This window comes from Talpa occidentalis, unplaced genomic scaffold, assembly GCF_014898055.3.
Source record: "Talpa occidentalis isolate TD23 unplaced genomic scaffold, MPIMG_talOcc4v2.1 talOcc4.3, whole genome shotgun sequence".
Taxonomy (NCBI): domain Eukaryota; kingdom Metazoa; phylum Chordata; class Mammalia; order Eulipotyphla; family Talpidae; genus Talpa; species Talpa occidentalis.
In genome coordinates, this window is record NW_023603184.1 from 133,855,447 (window position 1) to 133,871,109 (window position 15,663).

The window sequence follows — 15,663 nt, forward strand, 5'->3', positions numbered from 1 at the left end:
GGGGCCTGGAAATAGCATCTCTTTTCTCTGAACTGAGAAATAACACAGTAGCACATGGAAGGTAAGTACAATTTTGATTATAAAGACCAAGTTTCTTCATGTAAAGTTGTAGTCCCTCATCTCCAGCCAATTTTGACCTGAATCTCTTCACTGGGAAAAAGAAACCAACTTATTAGCCAATAGCTGATACTGACCTACAGCACAAAACAGACTTGCCGACCAAGCTTCTGAACTCCTCCTGCAGAAAACTCTCGATCCCAAGAGGCACACATGCTTGGTTCTTTTTCACAAATTTAACATGATAAAGCCACTCTACTCATGCAGTAGCAGAATATTTCACCGACTGTCCCCACCACCTAGAAGGATGCCTGAGTCTGGACAGGGATCCCCAGCACCATGGAGTCCACTGCATGAGTGGTCTGCAGGAGCCCCACCTTTCTGCTTGAACCAAAAGAATACATCACCGTAAACCTAAGTTTTAAAAGGTTTTTGATTGCTCTCTTGAGACCTGTGGGCCACTACGTAAAAGTCCAGCTGCCCTTCAGGACAGACCAGGTAGAAAGTCAACTTAGAGGAAGAGGTGCCAGGAGATTACAAAGAAAGAATTCCAGCTGTCCCCCTAAGCCAGCTACCTAGTGACTCACCTGCTTACATGCAGTTACACAAATAACCACCAGCAAGATGAGCAGGGCATTCCAGTGAATCAGTCCAGCTGGCAAGATTGGAACAAATAACTGGTTGCCCTTGATGGCGAGATTTGGTGGATAGTTTACTATAGATCAATAGCCAAAGCTAGTAAACATTGCTTTCTTTGTCTACAGTATTTTTCATACTGTTTCCTTCTTATCCAGTCACAGTTTCAGTGAATATTATCACTGACTTGAAATACTGGCAAGTTCTTAATAAATATTAGCTATCATTATGTAAGTCACTTTGTAAATGGCAAGTGTAAGTGTAAATATTCAGAGTAATAACCATTTGCAAGCACTGTTTGTTGCTAGTTGCCTACTCAGAATTCTAAAATGATACTTCGCCTTCCTAGCGCTCTTCTAAAATTGTCATTTTTTATGCTCTCCTCTCGGTTCAGTCCCTCTTCTGTTGCTGTACACCACCAAGCCTGTCCTTCGTATTTGCATACTCTTAGAAGTCCATATGCATGCTCTTCCTGCCTCATAGTATGAATTTCTTATCTACCCCATATTTTTGTTTTTCTCTTTCTGCCCATTCTCCTGTTTCCAATAAGAAGCTCTGCTGGATTTTAGCCACTGGGACCTAATAGTTGGCAGCCCTATTATCTAATATTTCTTTTTTTTTTTTAATTTATTTCTGCATATAAGAACTGGGATGTAGACCAGAGGTGCAGGGGTGGGGGGTGAGAGGATTCACCAGAGAGAGTGGGGAGCAGAACAGGCAGATCTACTGAAATACAGTGTGAGGGGAGCAGTGAGTGAGTCAGGAGAGGCCTAGCTGCGCCATGTGGGTTGCTTCCTGGCCAGCCGGGGATCGAATTCATGTTGCAGTGGCTGACGATAGCTTGATAGTGCTGTCTTTAACCCCTGTGCCACCAGGGAGGCCGCTAATATTTCTGAACTTGTCACCTATACTTTTTAGTATATGTCACCTAAATAGGATGATACTTAAGTATCATTAGTATCCTTCCCACTTTCACATTGGCTAGTATTGAGAAGTCACTTGGAAGTTGTCTGCCTGTCTTCATAGCCAGGTGTCGAACCCCAAGCACTGGTCACCCTGCATATTTTCTTCATGCAAAGCTGTAGTCCCTCAACTCTAGCCAGTTTTGACCTGAATCTCTTCACTGGGAAAATGAAAGCATCTACAGATTTGACAAAGATAGGTATGAAGGATCTGAACTTTCAGAATTTTGGATTGCTAGTTTTCTAGTTGACTAGTCTTAGACTCATTTTAAGGCTGTAGGAAATAGGAAGCAAAGTGCCCTAGGTCCAGGATGCTCTTAGGAACCCATAAAAATGTTTTTGGTTTTTTTTCCTTAATCACAAGGTAAAAATGAATTTAGGTTAGAGGAAAAAAAAAATATATATATAGTATTAATACAGGCATCTAACAACACAGTGGTGAAATGTAATTTTTATTATATTTCATAAAAGAAGAGACTCATGAAGTCTCAAGTACCTAAGGCTCACTAAAGTCATAGCATGGTCCAAGATTAATTAGGCTAATTGTTCTCAAGATTTAGAAGGCATTAGAATTTCCCGAGATGCTTTTTTAGTGCATTCTCAGCCATAACAGTAGGGATTCTATTAAATGGAGCTAGAATAAAACTTGGGAATCTGCATTCACAATGAACAATTTAAGTATATATTCAGTTTAATTTAGGTTTATATTTGGTATAACAACTTTATACTGAGTTGAGGAAAACTAAAGAAGCAGAACCAGAAATGCAGACGTTTCTGGCGCTAGGGATCAGAGTTAAGGGAAGGGACAGACAAGGTGTAAGTTGCTTTTTGTTAAAACTTTTCTGTCCTGAGTGGTTCTGTCTACATGAGGCATTAGAATGTCAGCTCTATGTCCCCACCATACTTGGTACTCCCTTGCAATTCTCATGCCTGTGGGTAACTTAATCTGCAGGGAAGCACAATTTGTTGACTATAAGTAAACCACTTCAATTGTCTACTGGCAAACAAGATATATCAGGTTTACCTTGAAAACAGCTGAGATTCTAGTGCACTATACAAATTGTAGCTGAGTCTGTGTACATTTGGGACACGGTAAGTAGATGATTGAAATACTAAACAAAAAAATTGTAAATTTCTCTATAAGAGGATAGAAAGTTTTATTGTACTTTTGATAGGATTAGATGCTTCCATTACCCTAAAAGAGGAGTGAAATCACATAAAGCAATGAGAACATAGGAGACATTTGTGTTGAAATGACCAAGGTTGAAGCTAGCTGCCTGTCACCCTTATACCCACTGAGTGAAACACTAAGAACCCACAATGATGGACTTTCCTCCATGAACAAGTAATTAAGGTCTAAGTGTGATCACTTGTGAGAGGATGGAGACCTGCAGCACAGGTGTTTAATGTTGGGGGGAGCTGAAATTTATTAAGAAGTTCAACTAGACTGCCCAGCAAAAGTCAGCTTCCAGCCATGCTGATTCTACAAAGGCCAGTAAATTAACCTTTAATTAAGATGAATTGAATAACCACCAGAGGATTTATCAGGGGGCAGGGCCAGAGCAAAGCTAGCATTCTTACCCCATTATAAATAGCAACATCTTCCCTAGGAGAGACCAGACATGGACCACAGCATGAACCGAAGTTATTGGTTATTCCCTCCAAGTTCTGGGAAATACAATCCAGTGTTTCCTGATTGCAAAATGCCTCATAACATTCATTATTGTATCTTTACAACGCGCCTGTTGGGCAGCCTGGGATGTGATTCTCATTTTACACAGGAGGAAACAATGAGAGAGAGATTAAGTAACTCACCCAATGTTCCAGAATGAAAGAGGAGACAAGTCCAATTCTGAACCGTGCATTTCTAGCACATCATTTAGCTCATGCCTTGCTTGCCCAAAATCCTAAAATACATTTAATTGGTCTGAACATTTTAAAAGATATCTTAATTATACCATCTCACACCAGTGAGAATGGCACATATTAAAAAAACTAGCAACAACAAATGTTGGCGAGGATGTGGAGAAAAAGGAACTCTCCTGCACTGTTGGTGGGAGTGCAAACTGGTCCAACCACTATGGAGAGCTGTGTGGAGATTTCTGGACCTACTAAACATAGAGCTTCCATATGATCCAGCAATTCCACTCCTAGGTATTTACCCAAAGGACACAGAAACATCAATTCCAAAGAGCACCTGCACTCCTATGTTTATAGCAGCACTGTTTACAATAGCTAAGCTTTGGAAACAGCCCAAATGCCCAAAAATAGATGACTGGATCAAGAAGATGTGGTACATATATACCATGGAATATTACTCAGCATTCAAAAAAGATAAACACATGCAATTTGCAGCAACATGGATGGCACTGGAAGGGATCATGCTCAGCGAAATAAGCCAAAAAGAAAAAGAAAAATACCGGATGGTCTCACTCATAGCAGGAATCTAGAAAACTTAAATAAGGGACCAGGAAAATGAATATAAGAAAGTGAAAATCAAAATCAACAAAAAAACTATGAACCAGAGACACTTTTTGGGGGCTGGGGGGCGGGAGGGAAAGGATTGGGGTCAGAATGGGGCGTTTGCAATTGTATGGGGGAATATAAAAATAAAATTCAATATTTAAAAAAAAATAAATAAATAAAAGATATCTTAATTAGTTAAATTAAAGATGTCTGGATAGACTTGAATGCTACTTCTTGTCTGCCACCATCCCCATGGACATGTTGGGTGAAATTTCTTTTCTCAAGGACAGTGTTGATTTCCCTGCAAAGAATTGGGTTCTCTTCTCCTATTTTGGCTACCACAGTACTCCCAGCCATATGCACAGTGGCCATCTGGAAAAATCTGCTCCTAACTTCAGGGTGTATTGCATCAGTTTGCCCCAAAAGTGTTTGCCCACTGGCACTGCTCTTCATTTTCAGAAACAGTGTGATTTCTACTTGGGTTTACTTGAGATTCTGCCTAATAACCAAAACAAACAGTGGTGCAGAAGCCTCCATGGAGAATCTGCACACATATTTAGAGAATACTCCCCCAGTGCTACTCTATAATTTGTTCCTTTTCTGCAGATTTTGTTTTTCATAAAGAGTTGTTGAATTCAGCTTTTGTTCAGTGTATACATGACTACAAGATTTGGTTTTTTTCTTTCCTTTTTTTCAGACTAAGAAATACTCAAAGGTGTAATCAGGTCCTTCCACAGTATTTAATTAGCCATAATTAAAAGACATCTACACAAAGCACAGTGTTTTCAAAGTCTTTTCTTCTGTTACATTGCTAATGAATTAAGGAATTAATTGGCATTGTGAGCTACAATAGAAAATGTCAATGAGAAAATTTTAACTGTCTTATAAAAATTATCCTTTTTGTAGTTCATGTTCTGACACTGTATTAAATTCAATGTCATTCCCAACAGTAAAAGAAAAAAAAAAAAAAAAACACAAAAGCCAAGGCATAAAAACAGTGGGAGAAGGAGAACAGAGAAAGGAATAAAGACATTTCTATAGACCCATATTTCAGTAAGATTGTTTAAAATGATCAAATCTCCAAACTGTGATGTTAGGTTTTGGAAATTTCTTAACTCTCCAAATATTTTAGGATTAAGTGGATGGGGCAGGGCACAACTAGGAGTGTTGGAGAGAAAATGTACTTATTTTCATACCTAGCAATCTCACTCTATTGCTTAATAATATGTATGGAAATGTTATACATATGATTAATTCTAACAATAACAAGGTCTTATGAAAGACAGTTTAATAAAGATTTTGAAAAGTATTACCTCATGTTTACATCTTTAGCCTTTCACAAGGCTATTTTCTATGGGCATACATAAACCTCATCCTTTCATTCTAAATGCTATGTAGGGACTTGGATTTGGGCAAAAATGCAGAAATCAAATATAACAAGTACAATAGATTAATATTGTATATCCTGAATACATGAAAACCTGAAACAAATTGGTAAATTAATATAAACTACTAACTCAGGAGAGCAAAGGACATGAACAGACAGGACCACATACAAACAAAAAGATAAATATTAACTCCTGTATTATTTTAGGAATTTCTAAAACTCATAATATGCAATGTTTGAAGAGGGTTTGGTGCAATGGATATTCTGACCCATTGGTGTTGAGACCACAAATGTTGTGGTCTTCTAGAGAACAGCTTAGCTATATGTATCAAAAACTTTAGAAATCAATACATGCTTTGACTCAAAAATTTTACTGCCAGACACAATGGGATTCTACTCAGCAATGAAAATAAAGTTGTTAAGAGAAACAAGTCAGAAGGAGGAAAAAAAAAGACAAAGGATCTGACAAAACTAAACCAAAACAAACGCTAGAAATCTTACTGCAGAATTGAGGTTACCAGAAGGTGAGAACAGGGGTGGGAAGCAGAGGGGAGAACCATCAGTGGACTATGATGGAGGATTATGGGTGTTTTGGTGCTGGGCATGAAGAGGTGTGAACCATAATCATATCCAGTATTGTATCAATTAAAATGATACAATTCTTAAAAATAAAAATAAAGGGCCTCCCTGGTAGTGCAAGGGGTTAAGAACAGCACCTGTAGCTATCTGCAGCTTCTGTAGCACGAGTTCAATCCCCAATGGCCAGGGAGCTACCCACATGGCACAGCAGACCTCTCCATTCTCACCCACTGCTCCCCTCAGCAGTGTATTTCAGTCAGTCTGCCTGTTCTGTTTCCTACTCTGTCCTGGTGAATCCTCTCCCCCCCCCACCTCTGGCCTGTACCCCAGTTCTTGTATGCTTAAATATTTGAAAAAATAAAATACACACCTCTGAATGTGAATGGAATGAAGGACTTACATTGTGGCTTATTTATCATAGCTGTTATAACACGTTTGTGATATAAAAAATATAAATCATTTAAATCCCAACAACAGTAAAATTTTAAATATATATTCATTGTAGATTTAGTTGAATATTATTTCAATAAAATATTTCTGAACAACCAATAATGACACAGAAAAGGTTTATGATACATTGTTTTATAGGAAACAGAATTTAAAACTGTTAATTTTTAATTTTTTTATACATATAAGGAGGGAAGACAGGAATACACTAAATATTGAAAGAAGTTATGTCTGGGTGGTTGAAATTACTGGAAATTTTTTCCCCTAATTTTTCTAAAACTTTTCTACAAAGAAAATACACTATATTATAGTTATAAAATATAAAATTGATTTTATAAAACATCAGAATTGTTATTTCTTTGAAGCAGTAAAAACTAAATCATAAGAACTAGTATGAAAAAGAACATTTTGAAATTACTCCTGCCACAATCAAATGTAACTGGAAATATGTACAATATTCAATCTGTGTTTATCTGATGGTTTTAATAACTCAATATTCAAACCGAAGCTATTCTAACATTGATAAGGAACACTCTAGTAAGCTTCAAAGAACAAATGGCATCATCTACCCAAAAATGATCAGAGAGAATCTAATTTCATATTACCTTTAGAATTTTTAACTCTATGCTAAACAATTTGTAAGTCCACTCATAACAATGCTGTGTATGGAGTGATCATAGAAAGATGAATCATGAATAATGATTTTCTTATATATTAGTATATGTGATCCTCATAAGTGTAAAAAAAAAATAAAGCTTTTCTGAATAGAAATATGGAGAGATTAGAGCAATATTCATGAAGCTGTCTGAAGCCTCTGACAATTCAGGGAGGGCACCAAGATTTTGACTCTGTAGCCCTCATTACTACTTCTGAACCAAAAATCCAGAGTTTGTCCAATTGTCCAAGTGGGCACCTTAAATGTCTTAAATGTCTTTTTCTTTTGCACTCATGCGAACCTACCAAACATATTTTGCTCTTAAAGTTAAGTATAGCTTATCTGTAACTGGTGAGTGTGTAAACAGCCCTGGAGACTTAAAGCCCTGAACGTAAAATGGGGCCAAATTTCCACTAGATGACATGTCACCTGCATCTGATCTGATGAATGGGTTACAAAGAATTTGCAGCTATTTGCCATATTTTCAATCAAACCCTTAACATATACTATATTTATATTGTTTAAAAAGCCAATTGATACAGGGGTTTAAGAAGAGATGAATAACAGGAAAAAATAACATAGGGGCTTAAATTATCACTATCTTTTTTTGAACTTTTAATTGACATAGAAACTTTTATTTTGTATTCCAAAATTATAGAATTGATCTCTAATTCCCCATTTGCTACCATGAAGATATTAGTGTCTCTCCCCCTTCCTTTCACCCTACCTTTTCCATTTTACTTTCCATTACTGCCATCCATATTTTACAGGATCTAAGTCGGTAACATTTGCGTTACATTTACAGTCTGTCAAGCTTTGTTCACTGGATGAATCTAAATGATGGAGCTATAAATAGAGTAACATGAAAACTGACAACATAATTGTTTATCACTAACACCAAGTATTTCACTATATAGTCACATTTCCCTACCTATGCAACTACCATCTATTATTTTAACCTAAAGTTTCCTCTTGTCTTTCCCTTATATTTCCTTTTTCTCAAAAATCATTTGATGATTTTCCTAATCCATGCATGGATTTTTTTTAATGCTAATCATTTACATTTCCAAACAATCTTTTAAGTTCTCAGATCTTATTTTTTATATAGCATCCCATTCTTTTACTAATGTAGACTCCCCTGCCCTCCACACACACACACACACACACACACGCACACACACACACCCCCCACACCCCCGACTGAGAATTTAACCTTAATTTTATTCTGGAAATTCCAACCTGTTCCTGAAAGAGTACTATCTTCTCAATCATTTTTTTCTTTCCTCCCTTCCTTTCTTGTCTTTCTCTTTCATTTCTTTGGGTGTTATAGCCCACGGGAGCCTTGCCTCCTGTCTGAATCACTCACTGGCATATATTCACACTGTGTCTCAGAGCACCCCAGTAAGACCAGACCCCAGTTATTCCCAAGTGTGAACATGTACCTTCCATCAGCCCTCTTCCCTCCCAAGCATCACTTGTCCACCCTCCCACTGGAGTTTCTAGGGATTATCTCCCAAACTCTATCTACAGAAAGATAGTGAATGTCCTAAAGTCTGCCAGGACTTTGATGGTTCATGCATATTTAAGTGGGAAGTGATGAGTAAATGGTGATAAAGCATTCATTGTGTTGGAAGACTTCTACTTAACACAGCTAACACAGCTGATTTTTTTTTTTTTTTTTTTACTATTAAGCACTAAATATCTCTACTGGCTTTCCTAGACCCTAATTTAAATAACACTCCCCATACATCCCCCAAGACATATTTTTTCCTATTTCTGTCAAGAAATACTTTGCTACTATTTTTTTTAATTTTAACTATCATTATTGGGTTTAGTCAATGATTCATGAGTGGGGTGGCATCCAATCTGGCAGATAGAAAGGAGGTTCAAGGAACTGTGAAAAGTAAAGACTTTAATGGGCAGAAGGAAAAGAGAACAAGAAGTGATACCATGCAGGTTAGGATTACTTGTCACAAGGTACTTTCCCTATTGGGGATTACCTAATTTAGGCTGACAAGGGATTCCTGATTGGTGGGTTTAAGATTCCATTTTCCACATGGCGCAGGAGACCTCTCCTGACTCACCCGCTGCTCCCCTCAGCAGTAATTTCAGCCAATCTGCCTGTTCTGTTCCCTACTCCGTCTCTGGTGAATCCTTTCACCCCCTAAACCTCTGGGCTGTACTCCAGTTCTTGTATGCATAAATAAGCAAATCTTTAAAAAAAAGATTCCATTTTGGGGGTAGCTAAAACTGTAAGTCTTGGTTTGGTGACTTGGAGCTTAGCAAAAGCAACTCCATTTTAAGTCTATTGTCTTGTTTTTAAAAATCCCTACTAATCATCTTCCACCCAAAATTCCATTTCCATTTCTGCTTCCAGAGAACCCATCCTGTGCCAGGAGGCAAAGTGCTTGCTCCACCATCACTTTGTTACTTTAAAAAAAAAGTTGATGTTGAATTTGCCAAGATGGTAAAGGTCTTAACTCCTAGAAGTTGCAGATTTGGGTGGAGGGCAAGGAGAGGGGGTAGGGGAAGATGCAAATGATTTGAAGACAACCAGGCTATTGTCTTTTTCCTCACTGTCTCCCTGCTCTGCCCAGTGTATCTGAGAACTTAATTGTTCTGGTATCTTGCAGGGCATAAGGATTCACTACTTGACTATAACACCTTTCTGCATAATTTCAGCAATAGCTTTCTCCATTCTTCTTCAAAACTCATTTATTTTCCTTCCAGATTATTGTTGAACTTTCCTACTGAGAGGACTCCCCTCCTATTCTTTTCATGACTGTAGATTTACACATTTTAAAATCGTTATCTTTATGATCAATTTAAGTCTGGCTTCTTGAAGGGAAGGAAACAAACGTGTGATCAAAATGTCACAGTAAAATTCACACTTTTTCATAAATAAAGTTACCATCAAAATGGACTTTCTGCCTTATATACTATGAACTTAAAATAAGATCCCATTTGTATCTAGAGATTATAAAATATACATGATTTTGGGTCAGGAAGCACCTGGCAAAATTTTGTTAGCCCTTACTTTTTAATTAAATCTCTATTATAACCCAAGCATCATTATAATTTTATTTCCGAATAAAAAAGCCATTTGATACTCATTCTGGAAAGTTTTCATTTCTAAGAACTCATTAATGGGGTCCAGATGTAAGCTGAACTGACGACCAGAGATTCTGATCATTGATTATATTTGTACTGCTGTGGCCCTGCTGAAATGTTTAGAAATGATGATTTATTCTCCTTATTCACTAAGTATTTAATTCATTCACAGGTTATATCTAACTCTTCTTTTTTTGGAGCTTATTCCTAGTTTTCCCTCTCACAGTTCTGGAAACGACAGCTCAATCTAATGTAAAATACTCAAATAGAGGTTAATCTTACTCGGAACTTTTACTGAGCCTTGAAGACACATTCTAATGGTTCCTCTAGTCAGCTAGAATCAGTAGAAATTCACCCATTGCTCCGTGTTCTCTTCAGACTGATCAAGTAATCAAAGCGGGGTGGGGGGGGAACAGGTTGGCGGAATAAAAAGATCAATTTAATAATGTACACACAGGGAATCTACATAGATTATAATGACCGCATTTAGTAGTGTGGGAGAAGATTTGAATCCTGAACTAAGGGGTAAGGTAGATCCTGAAGAGCAGAGGAAGGGTACTTCACATTTAGAGAAATGATGACTTACACTGCAAATATAGACAGGATTCTCAGATAGAGAGGTCATTTCTATTGAGAACGCTATATCTGGATAACACCCCCAATCTTCATTCTTCTAGGAAATTAAGCAAGAGGTGGTAGAGTTTCCAATTTGGGGAAGGATTTGAGCTTCTCCTCAACCTCCAGACCTCAACTCATCTTAGTTCAAAAGAATATGCAAGTCAGAGTGACACTTCCTGAGAAGACCAATTATGGGAATGTTGGGGAGGCCTATCCCAAGCACTTTCAAATCACATCCTAAGTCATTTAAAAATACACTATACCCCAGAGTGTATCGCCAGGCACAAAGTCATTCCCTAACAGATAATTACTGAATAATGCATCCCACAATAGCTCTACCCCTTAGCCCATGTGCTAGGCAGAATAATGGTCTCTCTAAAGATGTTCACAACCTAATCCCAAAACCTTAAATATGCTACATGTCTTTTACCTTGATTGAGGTAGGGAGAGTTATCACAATTTACTCATGTAGACCCATTATGATCACATCCTTAAAAGCACAGGAATTTTCTGTGGTCAGAAAAAGATGTAATGACAGAACAGTCAGGGAGATGTAATTTTTCTGGCTCTAATGATGGTGGAAGGGACCATAAGCCATGGAAATCAGAGAGGCACATAGATACATGATGTTTTTGGTCTTGCTTGATGAATTTAATGTTTAGCCTTCCCATTTGTGCTTCCCTTTTTGAGACTTGTTATTTACAAACTATCCCTCTCCAAAAATCAACCATCCATATTACTTGATCTCGTTTGGTTATGGTTTTGGAGAATGAACATGATAGGGACTAAAATGAATTTTTCTTTTTATAATAAATCATCTGAGAAGCAAATATATTGCTACCTGCCCAAGCAAAAATAGACCAGCAAGTCTTTTGTTTGCCATGTTTACCGTACTTTCATGGAAGCTCCACTATTGTTATATGATAAGACTCATCTGCATTTCAAAAATCAATCACTATCACTTTTAAAAATTTTTTCTGAATGTGGCAGATACATGCTGATGAATAATAGGGTTTGTGCTACAAACCAAAAACTAGTACTATCAGGTACAAATATAAAATTCAAGGGTAAATGCATTGAATTCAACACCCAAGAATTTCAAATCTAAGAACTGTCAAAGGAATAGTTGGTTTCCCCATAAAGTGGTGATAGACCACAGGAAGAACATATTATATGAATGCAACTAGAAACTAAATCATTTTTGACTTTATGTATCCAGGTTGGCATGATGAATTATAGCTAAAAGGAAAATGATTATATAAACTACAGTATCTAAGTGAAATATGTGCTAGAAAGTTTTTCCTGAAACATTGGTAGTTTCCAAGGCTAACTCCTTACAGAATCCACTGAGACTGGGGTGATTTTTAAGGTTGAATCTTACAGAATCCACTGTGATAACACCACAACTATAATGAGTGGATAAAGGCAGCAAAAGTCTACTGACAATGGAAGACTGCATCTCAGTCATCAAGGTGAGTTAGATAAAAGATTACTGCACAGCTCCAAATGTGGGAAACCTTACAATCATTCTAATACTGGTAGTAACATTTTAAAAACAAATGCCATTTTGGTTAGACAAGAGATTCCCTTAAGGTAAAGCGAGGAACCAGTAATGTCTTAGCAACAACAACAAGCACTAGACCTTTAACCGGACCTTCAGGTTTTACTTCCTTTATCTTGAAATTCAATCATCAGACTTCCCAATCAGAAACATCCAACATTATGTACTGTGCATGCAATATTCTGTGCTTATGAACTGATTATCAAATGATGCCTAAGATGTGGATAACACAGTCCTAAGAAATGCTTCTAAGGTGTCCAAAGTATGATTTATATTTCCATTAGATAAATAATAGAGAAAGGAAGGTCTTCATTACGTGATAGTTCATCTGCAGGGCAAGAACTACACAAACACTTAAAATGTGGCAGAGACTATACTTATTATTGACACTCCTCAGAAGTATGACAATGATATCGTATAGAACTGTAATCTTTCAGTCATTCAAATATTCATTCTTTCATACATTCAAATATAAGTTTGGAGAACTACTCAGTGCTAATGGTCCTATTGAGTCATGGACCACCAATGGTCCTACTGAGTCATGTAGCTCTTCTTCATGAAATAAAAGACCACATTGGGGCCAAAGTCTGCAAGTTATAGAATCGAATCCTCTCTCCAATGTAAGTATATCATCGTTAGTACTCCTAGCAGCTGTCATCTAGTCTCTAGTTAAAACCTTCTAGAAGTCTGTGAGCAGGTATGAGCAGTTATTTTTGGTTCTTATCAGTGAGTACTGATTGAAGGTTCAATTCATATACACACTGTCATGCTAATGACTTCATCTTTATAGCTCTAAATGTAAAACCATGTTAACTTGGATAAAGGACTGTTGAGGTTCATAGCCAAAGTTTATTTTTTCTGTAATCATTTACTGACTATTTTAACTTCTTGCCTCTCAATTCTTCTAATTTAAATTGTTTAAAGATAGTCTTGTTGATCTGATATAGACAGAAAGCATCTGTGTTGTGTCAAGCACAGATAAGAAAAGCAGAACAGCAATTTCTGATCTTTAATCATTTTGGTCTTTATGTGATAGGTAGACAGAGAGATGATAAGGAAAGGTAAGAATAGACAGATAAGATAGATAGGTAAATAGGTAGTTGGAGGGGAGAAGGAACTACATAGTTTTACAATTAAATCCCACCCCACACACACCACTTCAGAAAATGTAGTCCTTCATGGGCTATATTTTGCCAAACAAATAGTGTTGTAAGAGGAAATCATGATGATACTTTTTTGCAACCCTATATTCCACAGCAATATGGTGTTAAGTTTCTGTAGCACTTTACCCAGAAATCTTCTATTAGGTCAACAGCATGTGATCTAGTGAGGAGAAAAGTAGGGCTGGAGACTACAAATACATATACATGTTTGAAAATTGGCAATTGCTTTTTGTTGGAGATGTGTTATTCCAAAATTGGCATAATCACAGTTTCCACCTCGTTTATGACCAGCATAAAAAATTGCATAAAATATCATGCACAGCTGTAGTCAGAAGGAAGATTCAATTTGGGCTTTGTGTAGACTTGACTTTCTGCCAGTGCAGTTACATACATAATCTATGGCTGCATTAAAAAAGATAAAATATAGTTCTAATTCTTACGGCAAATTTATTTTTTAAGAGAGATAAAAATGTTAAAATAGATCATAAAGAACATTAAGTCCCTCCTTGCCCCACCCAGTCCATCTTTTGTTAATATAATGTTAAAGGGTTAGCAAAAGATGGGAACATCATAAAATTAAAGGTTAAGGCTGCAGTTCTAGCTATCCTCAGAATGAGAAGATATCTGGTGTGATTGCATACTCCTTTTCATTATTTAGACAGCCTCACTGAGAATATTTTACGTGAACAGCCTCAAACATCCCTGCTGGGTTCTTTGAGAAATCTCAAAGGCTGCAGTGGTAGAGAACAGCATGGGTAAGCTACTAAGGAAAGACAATGGCTTCATCTGAAACCCAAAAGCACAATGCAGCACACAGTTTTACAAGGAGATTTTCTCCACCCCCACAGAGGAGAGGGATGGCTTCTAGCATCCTCTGTGCCACTGCGTCACAAACATCTTCAAACTCTCAAGAGCCTTAAAGGGCTAGCTGCTTCATTCCTCAATCCAGGTCCAAAGAAAATGAGTGAGTTGGCAAAAAAAAAAAAACCCAAGGCTCATAATCAAGTGATTCAGGATCAGATTGCTATACTCTGCAATTTGAATACAATGTTCTATCCCCTATAGATTTAGATGGCTGCTTCAGAAAGTGCTTGACCTCTCAAGAAATGAGTGAGAAGGTCCACTGAGAGAGAGCAGGGACTTTTTTAATTCTATCTGATGTGTTGTAGTTAGTCCGCACAGACATTTCTGAGTCAATTGTTTCCCTCTCTTCCTAACTCAGACTTATGGACTTCATGTTGATCACTTGACCTGAGGCGTGATAGAAGCATTTATACCAGAGAAGTGGGAAAAGATTACAGGGTTCTTCTGTCCCAGAGAGATGTCTGTTAAACATCTACAGACATACCACTCTTCTACTGCGCCACTGCAAGAGCTGGCTCCTGGAGGGTTAGATGTGTGCTGCTCTGACCCAACACCGCTCATCCCCCACCTCACTGTCTTCAGTTACCAACTTTCAGTCCTTTCAGTCGCTTATAACATAGCTCCTATAGTGCTCTTATAAGACTCCTTTAATACCACAAAAGAGGGCCTCCCTGGTGGTGCAAGGGGTTAAGCACTGCACTATGAAGAAAACTGTAGCTAGAGTTCAATCAGGCTGGCCAGGGAGCAGCCCACATGGCTCAGCAAACCTCTCCTGTCTCGCCCGCTGCACCCCTCAGCAGTGTATTTCAGTCAGTCTGCCTATTCTGCTCCCCACTCTGTCTCTAGTGAATCCTCTCACCACCCCCACCACCCCACGTCTCTGGCCTCTACCCTAGCTCCTATATGCATAAATAAATGAATCTTTAAAAAAAAAAAAAAAAGACTACAAAAGACCTTAAGAATTAACTGTTTGGGGCTAAGGGGAAGGTTTAGTGCTCTACCTGGACACCTGAAGTCCAGGTAGATACCAGAATAGGCAGTTTTGTCACTGACTTCCAGATAGTGTATATGCTCAATAGTTTTGTCAGAATTTCAAGTTGCAAAGATATATTATTTTTAATCTAAGAGTACATCAGTACCTTTATGTAGATCAAATC